Source organism: Mus musculus, chromosome 3, assembly GCF_000001635.26.
Source record: "Mus musculus strain C57BL/6J chromosome 3, GRCm38.p6 C57BL/6J".
Classification (NCBI taxonomy): domain Eukaryota; kingdom Metazoa; phylum Chordata; class Mammalia; order Rodentia; family Muridae; genus Mus; species Mus musculus.
The window spans coordinates 40,371,759-40,390,461 of NC_000069.6; positions in this window are offsets into that span (position 1 = coordinate 40,371,759).

Sequence of the window (18,703 nt, forward strand, 5' to 3'; positions counted from 1 at the left end):
CTACCTCTGGTCCAGACTGTAATCCAACCTAGAAATCAAGACTGAAAGTGCTTGAGGAATAAGGAGAGGACACTGGCAAAGACGTGAAGAAAAGTTGAGAAAATAAGTACGCGCGATAGGAAAATAACAACAGACTTTTAATTGGGATGAAAGCATCCTCTGAAGGATGATCTGAAGGGCTGAGTGGAGAAGTAACTCAACATGTATCATGAATCTAAAAGTAAGAGCTAAAAGTATTAGCTCTTGGAAGAAAACATAGAAGAAACTCTTCTGACAGTGGGTTAGGCAAAGCCCTCTGGGATATGACACAAGCCACAAAAAAAAAAAAAAAAAAAAAAAAAAAAAAACCCTGGACTCCATTAAAATCTAAAGTGTGTGCTTAAAGGATGCTTTAAGGAAAGCAAACGCACATAAAGAGGGGAAGAAATACCATAAACGCAATGCATAACCATGTCTAGAATAAAGAGCACCTCTGATTCAGTAATGAAAAGACGCCACGTGAGACTTGGGTAACATTCTAAGTAGAAGGTCGGCAAAGCAAATATGACCATGGCCAACAAACACATGAAGAGTGGTGAACAGCATAAGCTATCAGGGCAATGCCAGTCAAACCATAGTGAGGCACTGCACCACCCCCATCTAGGCCTGCAGCAAGAAGGATGGATAACAAGTGTTAATGACACTATGGGTGAGTGGTACCCTGCTGCTGGGCACGTGAAGCCATGTAGAGGTTTTGTAAACGATGCTGCAGGTCTGCTCTGAAGCCTGAGTGGCTGCCATTTTCCTCTGTTCATTCTTCCTGTTTGGCTCTCCTTTTTCTACTGTGCCTATTACATGTGAGATGCTTTGGATCTGGAAGATCCTCCAAGCTCATGTGCTGAATACTCAGTCCCCAGATCAGGGTGGCTCACGTTGCCAACTATGACCTACTCCAGTGACGGACTCACAATGGCATGGACTGCTGGAAAGTGGAGGGCAGGTGGAGGAGGTGAGACCTAGGGAAACGAGCAGTCACAGGGACAGTCTTAAAAAGCACCAGTTTCTCTCTCTCTCTCTCTCCCCCTCCCTCTCTCTCTCTCTCCCTCCCTCCCTCCCTCCCTCCCTCCCTCCCTCTCTCTCTCTCTCTCTCTCTCTCTCTCTCTCTCCTGAAATCATTAAAACTGAGAACTAAAATTGACCTTTCCTTCTTTATGTTGATTTTCTCAGATATTTTGTAGCAATGGCAGAGAGCTGACCAACACAGATGGCAAGCACTTGGATTGGTTTGTCTTTTTCATTTTCCCTATAGTTTTTATTATTATTATTATTATTATTATTATTATTATTATTATTATTCACTCTTTTTTTACAGTCCAGACTTTATCCTCCTCTGAGTCCACCCTCCAATTGCTCAGTGTCTGAGAGATCTCAAAGGTCCAGGTTAGTTGGTACTGCTAGTCTTCTTAAAAGGTCACCATCCTTCTCAGCTTCATGGGCAGTCAAGATAGGCCCCTTTCTGTAAGTACACCATAGCATAGTGTCAGGCATTGGGCCCTCCCCCTGAGATGAATCCCAATTTGTGCCTGGCACTGGACCTCCTTTTCCTCAGGCTCTTCTTCATTTCTGTTTCTACAATTCTTTCAGGCAGGAACAATTCTGAGTCAGGGTGTTTTACTGTGAGATGGCAGCCCCATCCCTCCACTTGATGCCCTGTCTACCAGAGGTGGACTCTACAAGTTCTCTCATCCTGATGTTCACTCACAAAGCACAATGAAGACAGAGAGAGAGTCTCCAGACCATTGCTTCCCCATGGAATGCTCACATTACCATCTCCTCCATCCGAGCAGCACATCCCCACACTCCTGAGTTGTTGACTTACAAAGCCCAGGACTTGGACTCATTCTCTCCTGGCATTGTACACTTCTTAAGCATAGACAGAATGATAGCAGGATGTGTCCGCAAGCAAAGACTCATACAAAGTATTTATACTATCCTAACACAAGCTCCGTGCCCTGCCTATCCATCCCTTACTCCTCCTAACTTCTGAATGCCAGCTATTTCTTAATTGCTTTTTCCATAGAGTTACGTGGTTGAAATCATATATATGTAGGCTTGTCAGACAAGCTCCTTGCACACAGTAGTTGGGATTTTTCATTCCGTGCTTTCATTGTTCACTGGCTCCTCTTTTTAAACAATAAGCAATCTTTAACTTTCTAGATGAAGCACTATTTATCTGTCTAGATCTTGAAGGACATCCTTGCATCCAGTTTTGATTAGGAATGAAACTGTTTACATATATACAATGCATATATACATATATGTGTGTGTATGTATATACATATATATATGTGTGTGTGTATATGTGTATATATATGTGTATATATACATACATACATACATACATACACTGTATGTGTGTACATAGATAGATGATAAGGAGGAGGATGGATAATGGATAGATAGGTAGATAGATAGATGATAGATAGATAGATAGATAGATAGATAGATAGATAGATAGATAGATAGACAGACAAGTTTTGTTTGGCCATGAGATTTCAACTTTATTGTTAAACACTGTGTGCTACCTGGCATGCAGAGTTTTCAAAGTGTCCTTGAAATGTTCCATACCAAAGATGCTTTTTTCCTAATTTTGAGTTGAGGGCAGTAGAAGAGACCAATTTGTTATGGGTTGAGAATGGCTTGAGGAAAGTAGGAATGAGAGCGAGGTTTCTATTACCACTTTGGTTACAGATATGAGTATTTGAAGAGATAAAAGTGAATAACAGGGTCTGTACAAATAAATCCTGGTCTTACTTCCTAAATGACTTCCAAAAAGTGCATGCAAAGGATTTGGTAGAATATCAGATGAGACCGAGATACTCTGAAACTTAGACAACTAAGAGGTATATACGAGGACAGTTACTGAACAACTGGACAAAAGAATAAGAGGTAGTTTGACACTTTCTCTGCATCTCTCATCTTTAGCAACTCTAGTAGCTGCTGGTACATCCGCTAACTCCACCCCCTCTGCTCCCTGCACCGGCACCCCTCCCCCACCCCCATTACAGCAAGCTGTACCAGAGCCAGCCCACCCTGATCTTTTTCATCAAATTTTTTGTTTCTTTGTTTAATTTTATTAAATATTTTCTTTATTTACATTTCAAATGTTATCCCCTTTCATAGTTTCCCCTCCCAAAACCCCCAGCCTCTCCCCCCTCCCTCAGGCTCACCAATCTACCCACTCCTGCTTCCTGGCCCTGTCATTTCCCTATACTGGAGCATAGAACCTTCAGAGGACCTAGGGCCTCTCCTCCCATTGATAACCAACTAGGTCTCTTCTACATATGCAGCTAGAGCCATGAGTCCCACCATGTGTGCTCTTTTGTTGGTGGTTTAGTCCCAGGGAGTTCTGGGGGTACTGGTTAGTTCATATTGTGGTTCCTCCTATGGGGCTACAAACCCCTTCAGCTCCTTGGGTCCTTTCTCTAGATCCTTCATTGGGGACCCTGTGCTCTGTCCAATGGATGATTGTGAGCATCAACTTCTGTATTTGTCAGGCACTGGCAGAGCCTATCAATAGACAGTTATATCAGGCCCCTATCAGCAAGCCCTTGTTAACATCCACAATAGTATCTGGGATTAGTGGTGGTTTATGGGATGGATCTCCAGGTGGGGCAGTCTCTAGATGGTTATTCCTTTAGTCTCTGGTCCACACTTTGTCTCTGTAACTCCTTCCATGGGTATTTTGTTCCCCCTTCTGAGAAGGATCGAAGTATCCACACTTTGGTCTTCCTTCTTCTTGAGTTTCATGTGTTTTGCGAATTGTATCTTGGGAATTCCGAGCTTCTGGGCTAATAACCACTAATCGGTGAGTGCATATCATGTATGTTCTTTTGTGACTGGGTTACCTCACTCAGGATGATATCGTCCAGATCCATCCATTTGTCTAAGAATTTCATAAATTTATTGTTTTTAATAGCTGAGTAGTACTCCATTGTGTAAATGTATCACATTTTCTGCATCCATTCTTCTGTTGAGGGACATCTGGGTTCTTTCCAGCTTCTGGCTATTATAAATAAGGCTGTTATGAACATAGTGCAGCATGTGTCCTTATTACATGTTAGAGCATCTTTGGGGTATATGCCCAGGAGTGGTATAGCTGAGTGGTCAGGTAGTACTATGTCCAATTTTCTGAGGAACCCCCAAACTGATTTCCAGAGTGGTTGTATCATCTTTCAAGCAAAAGTCCAAGTGGATCAAGAGCCTCCACATAAAACCAGAGACACTGAAACTTATAGAGGAGAAAGTGGGGAAGAGCCTCGAACATATGGGCATGGGGGGAAAATTCCTGAACAGAACAGCAATGGCTTGTGCTGTAAGATCAAGAGTTGACAAATGAAACCTTATAAAATTGCAAAGCTTCTGTAAGGCAAAGGACACTGTCAATAAGACAAAAAGGCCACCAACAGATTGGGAAAAGATCTTTACCAATCCTAAATCTGATAGAGGGCTAATATCCATTATATACAAGGAACTCAGGAAGTTAGTCTCCAGAGAACCAAATAACCCTATTAAAAAGGGGGTGCAAAGCTAACAAAGAATTCTCAACTAAGAAATACCAAATGGCTGAGAAGCACCTAAAAAAATGTTCACCATTCTTAGTCATCAGGGAAATGCAAATCAAAACAACCCTGAGTTTCCACCTCACACCAGTCAGAATGACTAAGGTCAAAAACTCAGGTGACAGCAGATGCTGGAGAGGATGTGGAGAAAGAGGAACACTCCTCTATTGCTGGTGGGATTGCAAGCTGATACAACCACTCTTCTTCATCAAACTTATTGAACAACTCCAGTGACTAAATGTAGGAAAGGTCTGTTTCTAGCAATGAGTATCCATTCTCCTGGAGTCATCTCAGAAGGCTGAAAAACTGCAAAGCGGCATAAGAACAAAGTCATTGCTCTTAATCTTTCTCAAAATTACAGCATTTCTGAGCTGGGATGAAGGAACTGGACAGTGTGTTCAAAAGTGTGGTGTAAGCAGAGGCATGTGTTTGAGACAGAGCAGGGGGCATGATTATGGAGAGAGCACTGAGAAAGCAAATAGCATATTTGAATTCACATCTTTGTCCATATTTACTGGAAACCCCAGTAATAAAGCAAAATAAGACTTTAATCCTAACAAAAATGGGTTTTCTCGCTGCCTTTTCATTTTTAAATTTTCTTCTATCTCAGTACCCATACCCGATACACTCAGAACTTCACACACTGCCTCACTACAAATACCACCTCTTGCCTCCAAAGGTTTTGTATGATTACTGTATTCATGTATGATGTTTTGTTATGCTCATAATATGCTGGGGGAAACACATTTAAATCAGAACATGGAGCACTAAAAACAATAAGGGGCCTGGGAAGCATCAGAGCCACAGATCAATGCATTGCATGTGAACAGCCAAAACAATCCAATTAAAAGAATAAAACCAGGCCATCACCTTAGACACTGACTTGGTAGCTAAGAAAGTATCAATACAAATAGTATAAGAGAGAAAATTCAGATAGAAACTTTTGTTTCTGTCCTTCCCCTCACTTCCTGATAACTTACATGGAATAGAATAAACAAACAAAGTGAATCAAAGCAGACAGAAGAAATAAAGAGCTTTTCCAACAGACAACTCTGGTTGGGGTACTCAGCGAGGACCAATAAAAAAATTAATAACGAACTTGGACACTATCAAATTCGAAAGTTAGTCTGGACAAGGATTGAAGTTATTATAAAAAGCATTTTTGCTAAGAGTTCAGCATTTTGGAGCGAGCTTGGTGGCCAAGTTTGGCGACTTGACATCAGGCTCATAAAACTGTGCTTGGAAAGTGGTCTGATACTCTGGAGATCACTGCACTGGTTTGGCAGACTTGGATATTTTTTATTAGAAAACATTTCCATTGCAACAGCGAGTAGAGTATTAGGGAGATCAGATCCAATTTTTAGGACATTTATGATTAATATTTTTCATGACATATCCTATGTCAGGGAACTGGGATCCAAGGCTCTGTGTGCTGTGTGTCTACACACGTGTGCACTGAAACTTAGAAGGTAGATTTCTGCTCTTGAAGTAGCAGTCCATCGGCACAGCACCAGCTGCTGCGCGGAAGCCAGGACAAAGCCAGACACTCATTAAGCCTGATGGTGAGGATGATGGCATCAATTCCTTCTTGTTTACGCACTAAATTTCTTCCAGATTGATGAGCAGAGAAAGGAAGAGCACGAGACAATAAATACTAGAACACTATGTGATCAATCTGTTTCAAGGGAACTTACCTATGCAGTGTGCACATGCACGGTGTGTACATAGAAAATCCACTGATGTGACCCATCCCCACTTAAGATGCAAAACATTCATCTTCACATATTCAATCTGGGGCTGGAGAGATGGCTCAGCGGTTAAAAACTAGGCTCACAATCAAAACCACGTGCAATCTAGCATCCTAGCAAAGTAGGGTTAATTAGACACAGCAGCATGTGCGTGCAGTCACTGTTAAGCACACTGTGTGCAATGAAGGGGGCTTTATAAAGCTAATCAATTAATAGCAAATAATTGCCTGATAGTTTTAATAACCAGATATCTAAAATATACAATTAAGGCATCTGAATATGTCCTTCCGGCCTTGCTAATTTTAGACATCACCCTCCTGTTTTCTGCTTAAAAGGGGATTGGCTTTGCAGAACATACACCTTGACTATTTGGTAAAGAATCAGAGCCAGGATGCCAAATCTGAACGTTGTAATTCATTTCCATAGCAATGGGCTATGCTGCCATAAGTGAGTAGTTATGGGGTAACATTATAATGGGCAGTACCAGAACTGCAGGGGAAAGTGTTCCAAATGAGTGGGGCAAGGGAAACCTTACAAGAAAACTGTTTCTATACTAGAAACAATACCTCTTTGTTGGTCTGGAACAATCTTTTGGGTGCTTTGACAGGATAAACTGGTTTCAATTTCTGTTACATAATGAAGCAAATCAAGACTGACTCTGGAAGATACAAATTAATTCAGCTCTCTATGAAATGCAAAGGAGGCATCTTACATGAGGAAAACAAGATGAATTTTTCACAGTCGTATACATACAACTTTATCTCTCAAAAGAGACAAGATGAACTTAGAAAGACAGCTCAGCAGCTAGGAACATTTGCTGCTCTTAGGGAGACCCTACCTGTAACTCCACCACCAGGCAATCTGCCATGTTCTTCCAGCTTCTGTGACCACACACACACACACTTTAAATAAATCAATTAATAAAAAGATATGATCCATTATACATGGTCACTGTTATTTTTCAGTGGAGACAGAAGAGTTGTAGACCAAAGGCTGTCCTTCCCAGAAGAGCCACAGAGGACTCAAGTATCATTTGCTGATGACCTGGAGCTCCTGAGTCTATGTGCAGTGGATGTTCTGGAAACCAGCCACCTCAGATCTTTCTCTTCATACTTGAGACTTCATTTAAATGTGCTGACTCAGCGGGTGCATTTTAGGGTGGCTGTGAGATTTGCAAATGATGTGTTGATGACTGTGCTGTGACAGTGAATGGAATTAGAGAGTAACATCATCCGCCATGCTTGTTAAGGCCCAGCATTGAACTACAGTGAGTCCTCTTTGATGAGCAGAGTGCTCTCAGTCTGCAAGATGGCTCCTGAGATTCTTACATCCTGAGCATCACAGCTACATTTTGTCCCTCTCAAGAAAACCATAGCTGGCTCGTGGGGTGCTCATGGGGTGCTCATAGGGTGAGGAAAACCCTGCAAAGGTAAAGGGTTTTCAAGGCTAGGTCAGAAAAGACATAAGGATTTCTGCATTTGCTGCTCTGGACTAGCACTGAGAAAACTAGCCACTATATCATGGAAGCACCCATGCAGAACTGAGACCAGACTATGGTGAGAAGGAATTGAGGTTGCCCACCCACCAGTGAACAACATATTTCCAAGTCACATGAGGAAAACATCTTGAATACAGATACTGAGGTCCCAGACAAGTTCTCAAACACAACTGGGCTCACATCTCAACTCTACCTCCTGAGAGAAACCAGAGCATGAACTATCCAGCTAAATATCTGCAGATTCCTGGCCCAGCAACACAACTGGCAGGGACATTGTGTTAACCATTTTGTTTTATAGTAGCCTGTTGCCTTAGAAACAATAAGTAATACAAGTCGGTTTTGTCCTCTGTGTCTGAGCATCCCTGTACATCTGAGTTAGGTCATCCTCCTATTTTCTCAATGTCCCACACGTATCTGCTCAGACACATAACATCCTTTGCAAGGTTCTCTGCATCCTCCCCAGATTGCAAGCAGGTTGAATATCCAAAAGGTTCTATATCTCCAGATTCATTACAAGAACACAATGAATGCTTGACAGATGTATTTGTTACCTACAGCATGACAGCTGGACTACGACTGAGTTGAGTTATGTGAGAATAATGAAATTATATGATACCTCATCAGCTATGGAATATCAGGAGACAAGAAACTATTGACAAAGCACCAGCTACTTCAGACTGATCACACCTTCAAGAGCAATCTCAGATCAGCAAGAACTTTTGCAGAGAATAGTGAACGGATGCGGACCAAGGGCACGTTCACTCAATGGCAAGTGACACCCACTTGAAAAGCAGCTTGGTATAAAGGTCAATACTAAGCCGGGCTGTGATGGTGCACACCTTTAATCCCAGCACTTGGGAGGCAGAGGCAGGTTGATTTCTGAGTTTGAGACCAGCCTGGTCTACAAAATGAATTCCAGGACAGCCAGGGCTATACAGAGAAACCCTGTCTCAAAAGAAAAAAAAAAAAAATACTAATTGATCTAGGAGACAAGTTGCATGCTGTCTGGTGTTCTTTCGGGTTGCCTGAGATGCAGTGGCTGGCAAGGCACAGCATTCTAAATGGAGCAAAATGCACAAAAAGGTTACATTTTACAGGAAATGATGAGTTTATTGAAAACGATCACTCAGAAAGGCAGCTCCAGTGCTGTGTGTGTCTTCCTCCTGAACCACCATGTCCTTCAACCCAAGAATAGCCTTGGAAGGGGCAGGGGCACAGTGACGATCTGTGAAACAAACTGAGAAATGTTTCAATATCTTTGACTAACTTTCCAGAGCCATCACTAAATTAATTCCAGGAGTAGGGTAATTTCAGGCCTGTCTGCTCCTAAAACTATCATATATATATATATATATATATATATATATATAAATGATCATCTAATGTCATCCTGTCTACCATCCTACTTCAGGTTTGGAACTGAGAGATCTCTAACTTATAACAGGAAAAACCACACCTTACATTTCTCACAAAAGACCTTCTTTGTAGCAGGCACAGTGCTAGAGAGATGGCTCAGTGTTTAAGAGGACTTGCTGCTCTCAAAGAGAACCTATGTTCAGTTCCCAGCATCCGTAGTTCAGCTCTCAACTGTCTGTAAGTCCAGTTCCAGGAGACCCAGTGCTCTCCTCCAGCATCTAAGGGCACTAGGCATGCATATGGTACCAATACATGCAGGAAACACTCATACATGTGAAATTAAAATACATATTTTTATTTTCTTTTGAAGAAATAACTAAAATAGTCAGGCCATAAAGCAAGAAGCAGAGTTGGTATCTTGGTACAGGCTCCAGGTATCCAGGTTGTGCATGTATGACATTTTAGAAACTGTGCCACGGGGTGTCCTATTCCCCTGACACTACTCCCAGAACCAGACATATTCAAAGCATAATGTCCGTGAAGGGATATCAGTTTATTTATTTGACTGTCTCTCAGTCCCTCACTGGAAGACAAGCTGATAAATCACCACCAGTGAGTTCAGTTTTAGTTGCCAGGCCATGAAAAGTTCCTGTTCATTTCTCTCCACTGGCATCCAGTCTCCACTCTATAGTGTCTTTGCAAAAACAAGTTTTCCCCATCATTCATACTCCAGTTGCTAAAGTATTGAGAATCATAAATATTGAACATACTTACTCAATTCCCAAATCCATAATGATCCTATTGTTCCAAATTCTGGTTCTATGTAATGCTCTTGAAATTTCCCCTGAGGATTGTATAAAAATAGAACTTAGTGTGATACTTGGGTTAAGCACAGGAACCTTTATCAAAGGATTTCAAAGCATTTTCTGACTTAGGTTAAGTGACTTGTTGAAGGCTTCTCAGCAAACCAGCAGAGTGGGTCCAAATTACCTAACTCTGCATTTTACTCTGTTTAATGCACAGTTCTCTGGGGTGTTTAAGTCAGCACTAGAAGAATTCTGTGATGTGCTCATAGGAGGTCAAAGATTCACTTCTATTAATTCTTAAGAAGTGAATTATCATATAAAAATTTTGGCCTTCTCTAAAACTAAAAAAACAAAACTAGTTTTTTTCTTTTAGAATAAAAGGCAATAGAATTAATCCTAACCTACTATGAAGAAAACGCCTTCATCAAACATGGAACTGACAAGAGTATACTATCATAAGAAGTAAGTCATTGGCATGAGCTAGATCTTAGTGGATAAGATTTCCAAATCTAGCCCATCAATTGATAGATGTAATAAAAGACCATTATGATTTTGCTGAAAGGACCCAGATATAGCTGTCTCTTGTGAGGCTATGCTAGGGCCTAGCAAACACAGAAGTGGATGCTCATAGTCAGCTATTGGATGGATCACAGGGTTCCCAATGGAGGAGCTAGAGAAAGTACCCAAGGAGCTAAAGGGGTCTGCAACCCTATAGGTGGAACAACAATATGAACTAACCAGTAACCCCCCCCCCCGAGCTCATGTTTCTAGCTGCATATGTATCAGAAGATGGCCTAATCGGCCATCATTGGAAAGAGAGGCCCATTGGTCTTGCAAACTTTATATGCCTCAGTACAGGGGAACACCAGGGCCAAGAAGTGGGAGTGGGGGGGGGGGAGAGGAATGGGGAAGGAGGGTATGGGGGGACTTTTGGGATAGCATTGGAAATGTAAATGAAGAAAATACCTAATAAAAGAAAAAGAAAAAGAAAAAGAAAAAATTCTATCGATAAAATTTGGAGATAAATATTTCAGACATGGGACTCTTGTTTTCTTATTTCTCATTTCTGAGAAGAAATTCTCGGTTACCCATTGCATATCGTTTTTCCCTCCACTTATCACTCTTAGCATGAACTATACTTTTATTTTGAAACTAAAATTGTCACTATTTGAAAATAAAGTTGTCACTAAATGGAAAGTGTGATTTCTCCAGATTGTAGACAGCAGTTTTAAGAATGCATCCCCTGATGAAGAGTGATACAGAGCCAGCTGTTACAATGATCCAGCTCATCTGGGAAACAGGAATGCTGACTCCAATTTAGACAAGAGGAAACCAGTTCACATCCTTGATCAAAATATCAAGACAAAATAACAATAAACAAGACAGCTGTAGAATAAGATTAATGATCACATTTCTTCAATTTCCCATACCTCAACAATCAGAAAAGAAAACAAGAAAGTACAACAAATATAAGTGAATTTTTGTTACCCAGATATTCCCTGACAGGAAGAGGAGTTGTGTGCTCTGCAGACGCGTCTGAAATAGAACTCTTATTGACAATAAGTGCAGTCAATGTTCCTCCCTGATAGCTTTCAGAGCTTCGTGCAAATTCCAACAGGAATATGAAAAATGTGTTAGTGCTAATGTTACATCTACAATGTGTCGTGTGGAATTAACAGTGGCTAATGTGATTGATGCCCAAATGCTCTCATGTGGTCATAAAAAATAAGAGTTAAAAAATATACATAATGGCAAAACTGAAATGAAAATAAAAATAGAAAATGTGCTGATATCTTGACAAACTGCAACTAGCTTTTGCAAAATTAAGAAAAGAATTCAGGAATTCATGAGAAACACATAACATTCAACTAAAAGAAGTCAAATCGTGGAATCCTTAAAGACCTGGTTGACATGAGTTCGTTAAACTAAGCTTTCTTTAGAAGACATTTTCAATAGTAGATTTTAAAGCAATAGAAAAGAAAAGGAAATTATCTGAAAAATATATCTTGTCTGTAAACAAATACTCCAAGTTTTATATTTATATCAGTCATTGTTTATTTGTATGCAACTTTAAGCTAAAAAATGACTTAAACCATTAGAAATTTTAATTTTGTATGAGTTTGTGGTTAACTGAGCAGATCTGCTCTATATCATCTCAGCTGAGGCTAAATTGTCTAGCATGGCCTCAGTCACATGCCTGGTGGTTGGCAGAGAGTTTTTTCTTATTCTATAGTCAATGTTCTTCTCAGCTTCTAAACTGATGCTGTAATATCTTTTCCTGTCCTATAGTTATAATTTTTCTTTCTTTATAAGACTTCTGGAGGACATAGAAAAGCAAACGATGTAAGTATTCTAGTTTGCTTCTGTTGTGATGGTAAAACACTTAGATCAAAGGCAACTTAAGGGGTGAAAGATTGTATTTCAACATACACTTTCCATCATTGAGGGAAGTCAGGACAGGAAGTTGAAGCAGAAACCATGGAGGGATGCAGCTTACTGTGTTGTTCTGTACCTCACGCTTAGCCAACTTTTTCATACAGCATAGACCCACCTGCCTAGGGAAAGGTGCTGCCCACAGTGGGCTTTGTCTTACTACATCAGACTTCAATCAAGACAACATACCCAAAAACTTGACCCTGGGCCATTCTGATCAAGACAAGCCTACAATTAAGACTTCTCTTCTCAGTCCACTCTAGGCTGTATCGAATTGCCAAATTACATCTAACCAGAACACCAGGTACTAGGAAATACCAAAATTGGTGTGAGAGATGTCTGAACCATTATATATTCCTTAACTTATATCTCAAACCAAAAGACAAGGACCAAAATGTTTCCAATTGTTTCATCATGTCTCATGAATATGACTTAAACATGCTTCTAGTCTTTAAGGAAAAATAAGTGAAGTTACAATTAACACCACAGAATCTGAGATCCACGATAGACAATCTGTATTTATCTCAACATGGAAAACAAGGAGTTTCTTATAATTCAAAAAGCAAGTAAGTTATGTTTAATATAAAATAGAGAAAATTCAAATTTTGTAATACTGTTTTGATATCACAGATGCCAAATATAATTCAGGAGCCCTGCTAATGTCATTAGAGTAATGGAAACTGAGTGTTCAAAAGGCACTTTTCATAGGATAGGGGCCATTCTATGTCACATGGTCTGATCAAGAATACCTCATCGCCTGTAAGTGACCAGAAAGAGTGTCATTATCAACTTAATGGCAGTTCAAATAACCTCTGACATCATAGGTAGGAAATGTCTTTCATCACCTTTTCAGATTTCTTGAAATGACAGGAAACACTATTTTGTTATTGTAGTGTTAATGCAGTTAGGGTGTGTAATGGTCCCATAAAAGTAAAAACAGAGTGTGAGATTTATAATTACCATGGTCATTTTTGAAGACCATATATATTTGATCAAACTCCTAACTAGAGTTTTAAGGCATCTCTTTCTTGTCAGTGAAGCTATTTTCACTCCATCAAAGAACTAGTTGTTCCAAGCTGATGATACATACGTCAGCACGGTTTAAAGCAAGGCCCTGGGTGTGGGGTAAGGATTCTCTGCATATATTTCAATGATACTTTAAGATAGCATGCTTTTTATGTTGCCTTTAAAACCAGTCCTAACATTTTCTTTCATTCAATCAATATGTAATAGAATCTACGTGAAATGTTTTTTTTTACCTTTAAAACACAAAATAATAACATATAATTTTGTGATATTTTCATTTAATTCAATAATTGCTTCCATATTTTTTGGCTCTGTCTGGCCAATGTCAAACTGTTTTGATTATTAGCTGATGAAAATGCAGAATTTTTTTGCCCCTCTACACCGGTCAGCTTTCACCTAATAGCGGTTATTTCCTCTGATAGCACAGCTCACAAGCTCTGCTTAACTAATTCATGTGCTTCAGCTCTCTGACTTACTGCAAAGTGACCCCATGGAGTAAGCCCATCTCTGCTCCAGGAGAAATTATATCTGTTGGCAGCTACCTTGTCCTTCAGAATTCAAAGGGAAAGAGACCACCGTGGTTGCAGAACCTTGACAGTGCTCTTATTCTCTTGAAAATATGAAATCTGCAGGCAATGTTGTGCATGGCCTAGTCCGCTCACCTGTCAAAAGCTGTGGCAGAGTCAAAACATTTTGCCAGACTTTAAAACATTTAAACAGACACCTTGGTCAATGGAGTCATATTGAAGCCCCAGACATGATTCCACACACATATAGATGCATATAATGATTTTTTTAAATAAAGAAACCAAGCCGGGCAGCAGTGGAGCACGGCAGGTGATTTCTGAGTTCGAGGCCAGTCTGGTCTACAGAGTGAGTTCCAGGACAACCACCAGAACTACACAGAGAAACCTTGTTTTGTCTTGAAAAACAATAAAACAAAACAAAACAAAACAAAACAAAACAAAACAAAACAAAACAATACAAAACAAAAAGATAGCATCTACAACAAATGGTTCTGGTCAAATTGAATGGTTCTACCTAGAAATATCCAAGTAGATCCATACTTACCACTCTGCACAAAACATGGATCAAAAACCTCAAAGTAAAGCCAGATACACTGAACCAGATAGAAGAGAAAATGGGGAATAGTCTTGAACTCACTGGCACAGGAGAAGACTTTCTGAACACAACACATTTAGCAGAGGCACTAAGATCAACAATTAATAAATAAGACCTCATAAAACTTAGATGCTTCTTCACGACAAAGGACACCATCATTCTGACAAAGCAGACAGAACTGGAAATTTTTTTAACCAACTCCACATCTGACAGAGGACTAATATCCAAGATATATAAAGAACTCAAGAAACTAAATATCAAGAAATCAAATAATATAGTTTTAAAATAGAGTACCAATCTAATCAGAGATTTCTCAAAAGAAAAAACTCAAACGTCTGAGAAACACTTAAATGTTCAACATCCTTAGCCATCAGGAAAATACAAATCAAAATTACTCTGAGATTCCATCTTACACCTGTCAGAATTGCTAAGGTCACTAACGCACGTGACAGCAAATGCTGGCCAGAGTGTAGAACAAGGGAAACTTTAATCTACTTCTGATGGAAGTGAAAACTTTTTCAGCCACTATGGGAAAAGTTCCTTACTATGTGGGGGGTTTTCAGGAAGATGGATATTGATCTACCTCAAGATCCAGTTATACTACTCTTGGCATATACCGAAGGATGCTTCATCCTTCCCCAGAGATATTTGTTCAACCATTACAAATGCCGCTGCAACTCATTGCACACAATGGAGTATTTCTCAGCTGTGAAAAAACTGAAAATTGCAGGTAAATCGAAGTAACTAAAAAAAAAAAATATATATATATATATATATATATATATATATATATATATATCATACTGAGTATGGATCTTAGATCCAAAAAGACCAATATGGTATATATTTGCTTATACACAGGTATTAGCTGTTAAGTCAATGATAATCAAGCTACCTACAGTCCATATAATTACAGAGGTTAGGTATAAGGTAAGGGGCTGGAGAGGGGGCAGGGAGACAGATAGCTCTCCCAAGGAAAGGGAAATTGAGTAAATGGCTATGGATGGATGGGGAGGTACTGTAAAGGAGGGTCAAGTGGAAAGGAGGAGATGGGGATGGGGGGTGGGCAATTTGAGGAGAGACAGGTAAAATTAAGGGCTATTTGAGAGTTAGTATGGAAACCTAATACAGTAGAAGCTTCCTAAAGTATATACATATATGAAGGGTATCTAAATGAAATCAGCAAATAACAGGGGAGACAGAGTCCCAACTGAACATCACTTATCACCAAATGAAGCTTCTAGTACCAGAACTGGGTTTACATCTAACTGAGTTTGGGGCCAATGGAGTCCCATGGGAATCCCCAAACAACATAGGCTGTTGCCACCTCTGTAGGTTGCTCTGCACAAACTGAGTGACGCCCCATTGCTGAAGGCGACACCTGCACAACTCACTAAGCATGAGCTGGTGCCTACATAGAGCCTTCACCCATATCTGTCTTTGGTACCAGAAGATGCTCCATATGCTTTCACGAGAGAAACATAAACACCAACCCAGCCTTGGATCCTTTAACTACAGTGGTTCCTGCTTGTGAGATAGACTTGCACAATGGTGGCACAAAGATTGTGGGAGTAACCAATCAATATCTGATTTCACTTAAGGTCTGCTCTATGACACTGATTTCATGACCAGGAACCTGCTATAGACAGCCTAGGGATCAAGAGGTAAAAACAAAATATTACTGTTCTTTAAAAGAGGGGGGCAATAAAACGGTTCCTGTTTTTGGTTGTGAGCCTAGCCTTTAACATACCACCAAAGGCTGTGTTGATATGTGTGGTCTATACTGTTATGATAGACCATGCTGAGGTCCTAGACACGTGCTAATACTGGAGACCACGTGGCTACCCGTGATTCACTTTTGCAGTGGTATTGATGACTTCAAACTCACAGTTGAGAATGTGAGACACAGAGGGCCTCTGTGACAAAGCCTACTCCCTCACCCTACCCCACCCCTCAAAAAAGTAACAGACTAGACAGAAAGCCATCAAAGTTGAGAACTCTTTAAAATTGTGATAAGGTTGCTGACTTGAGCTCTCCACAATGGATGGCTTCTGGAGGGGGGTTGGGGAGGAAGTACTCAGTTTTGTTAAGGGGCTGGCCACCAGGAGTTTGACCATGCTCCACTGAGTATATGGGCAGCACAAATTGGACTTGAGACTTTTTTTTCTTGTTGTTCTGCAGGGAGAGGTCACAAAGGGAGAGAGACGGGGGAGAGCTGGGAAATGAGTGTGATCGTGTGCATGGTGGAGAAAAGTTTTTAAAATGTGACTCATGCTGACATTCTGCCATATTGATACAGTCCCTTGCTCAGCCATCGTTAGAGTAGCTTCCTCCTGCTGCAGATGGGAACAGAGACAGAGACTGAGAGACCTTGGAACACTCCCCTCCAGGCTCAGGGAACCCTGTGAAAGAGGTAGCAGAAAGAGTATAAGCACCAGAGGGGGTGGAGGACTCCAGACAAGACCCTCTAAATCAACAGAATCCACACATGTACGAACTCACAGAGAATGAATCCAAGAATGGGGTCCAAGAAATGAAAAGAAGTGGACACATGCTGCCATCCCTAACCCAGAAAATAGCTCCAATTGATACCACCTGCAAATGAAAAGTCAGCTTCCTCCAAGGGAGTTTCACTGGGGAAGCAACTGCACATAAGAGTAGGCTGCATGCCCAGCCAACAGAAGAACAAACTCAATGACATCTTTGGAGGCTCCTTGTCTCATAATGTTGTATCCAAGCTGACCTTTTCTTTCTCTCTCTCTCTCTTTCTCTCTTTCTTTCTCTCACTCTTTCTTTCTTTCTTTCTTCTTCATCTTCTTTAATTTTATCTTATTTTTATTTCTATTTACTTTACTTATGTTTTTCTTCTCTCTTTTTATCTAACAGGCCCCTTGTGTATATATTATGACTTCCCAGTCAAAGTTTTGATGGGATTCCTGAGTGTGGAAATGAGTGAGTCTCTGTCTCTTGGGCCTCTTCTTGGGCTTTTTCTTCTGTTTATCTGTTTTGTCCTATTTTAATGTGTTAGTTTTTGTTTTCTCTTATACTTCATTATATTATACTTTATTTTATTATTATACCTTAGAAACCTGTTGGATTTCTAATGAGAAATAGAAAGGGGATGGATCTAGATATGAGGAAAGGTCGAGAGGAAGTGGGAGGAGAAGAGGGAAGAGAGAAAAAAAGCTTCAGATATTTCAGAAGCAATTCAAAATATAAAATGCCATTAAGAATCCAACATGTAACACATAGAAGTATGGTTTCTTTATTTCATTATGTACATATGTGTTGGGTTTATACTGGGTTTCTGTGTGAAATACACACATATTGATTTTATACAAACACCAATACATACCAAAAATAATTTTTAAAATGGGTTTTAATACTCAAAGAAGGAATCAAATAAAATATAACCGGGACACTTTATTCTTGTCTTTTCCAAAAGCTGGAAATAATAAAAATAGAAATGTATGTATCTCAGATAGGCTTCAGATTTCTTGGTGAGGCTTGGGGATGTGTAGACACTTTGTCAACATCCACAGAAGAAAGAGTCAGAAACTGATAAGCTTCCATCAGTAAGGAGGAGTGTGGCCCAGAAGGGGCCTCAAGTCTCATCCTGGTCAAGTGTCCTGAGATAGAGCCACTTCGCTGTGTGTTCTTTTAATTAACCTTCACGCCCTCTTTCCTCCCCAGACTCAACAACTAATCGCATTTCAAATCAATTTTAAATGAGGGCACAGAGGAAATTATGACAGTGATCTCTCCCTCTCTTCTCACCTATATGCAGCCTATTAACTAAGAGCAGGAGCCATGAAGCTCTCTCTCGGCCCTATTCCTATTAACTCAGGTGTCACATCTACGCCTCAGTGGCCTCCGTGTGTTACAGACTACGCTTGCAGATTGACTAAGTCTAGAATGATCTCTCAGAATTTTTTTTTTTTTGCTAGATCCATGTCCTAGCATTTTTACCTTAAGCAAGCTTGGTTTTCTGGAGTCAGTACTGGCACCGGCCAGCCAGACTTTCCAGATACACTTGACCTGAGACTGTCCTGGGCCAAAGAAGTCAGCCAAGGCTCACAGAAGTCCAAACTCTGCTGCTTACAAATCTAGTTG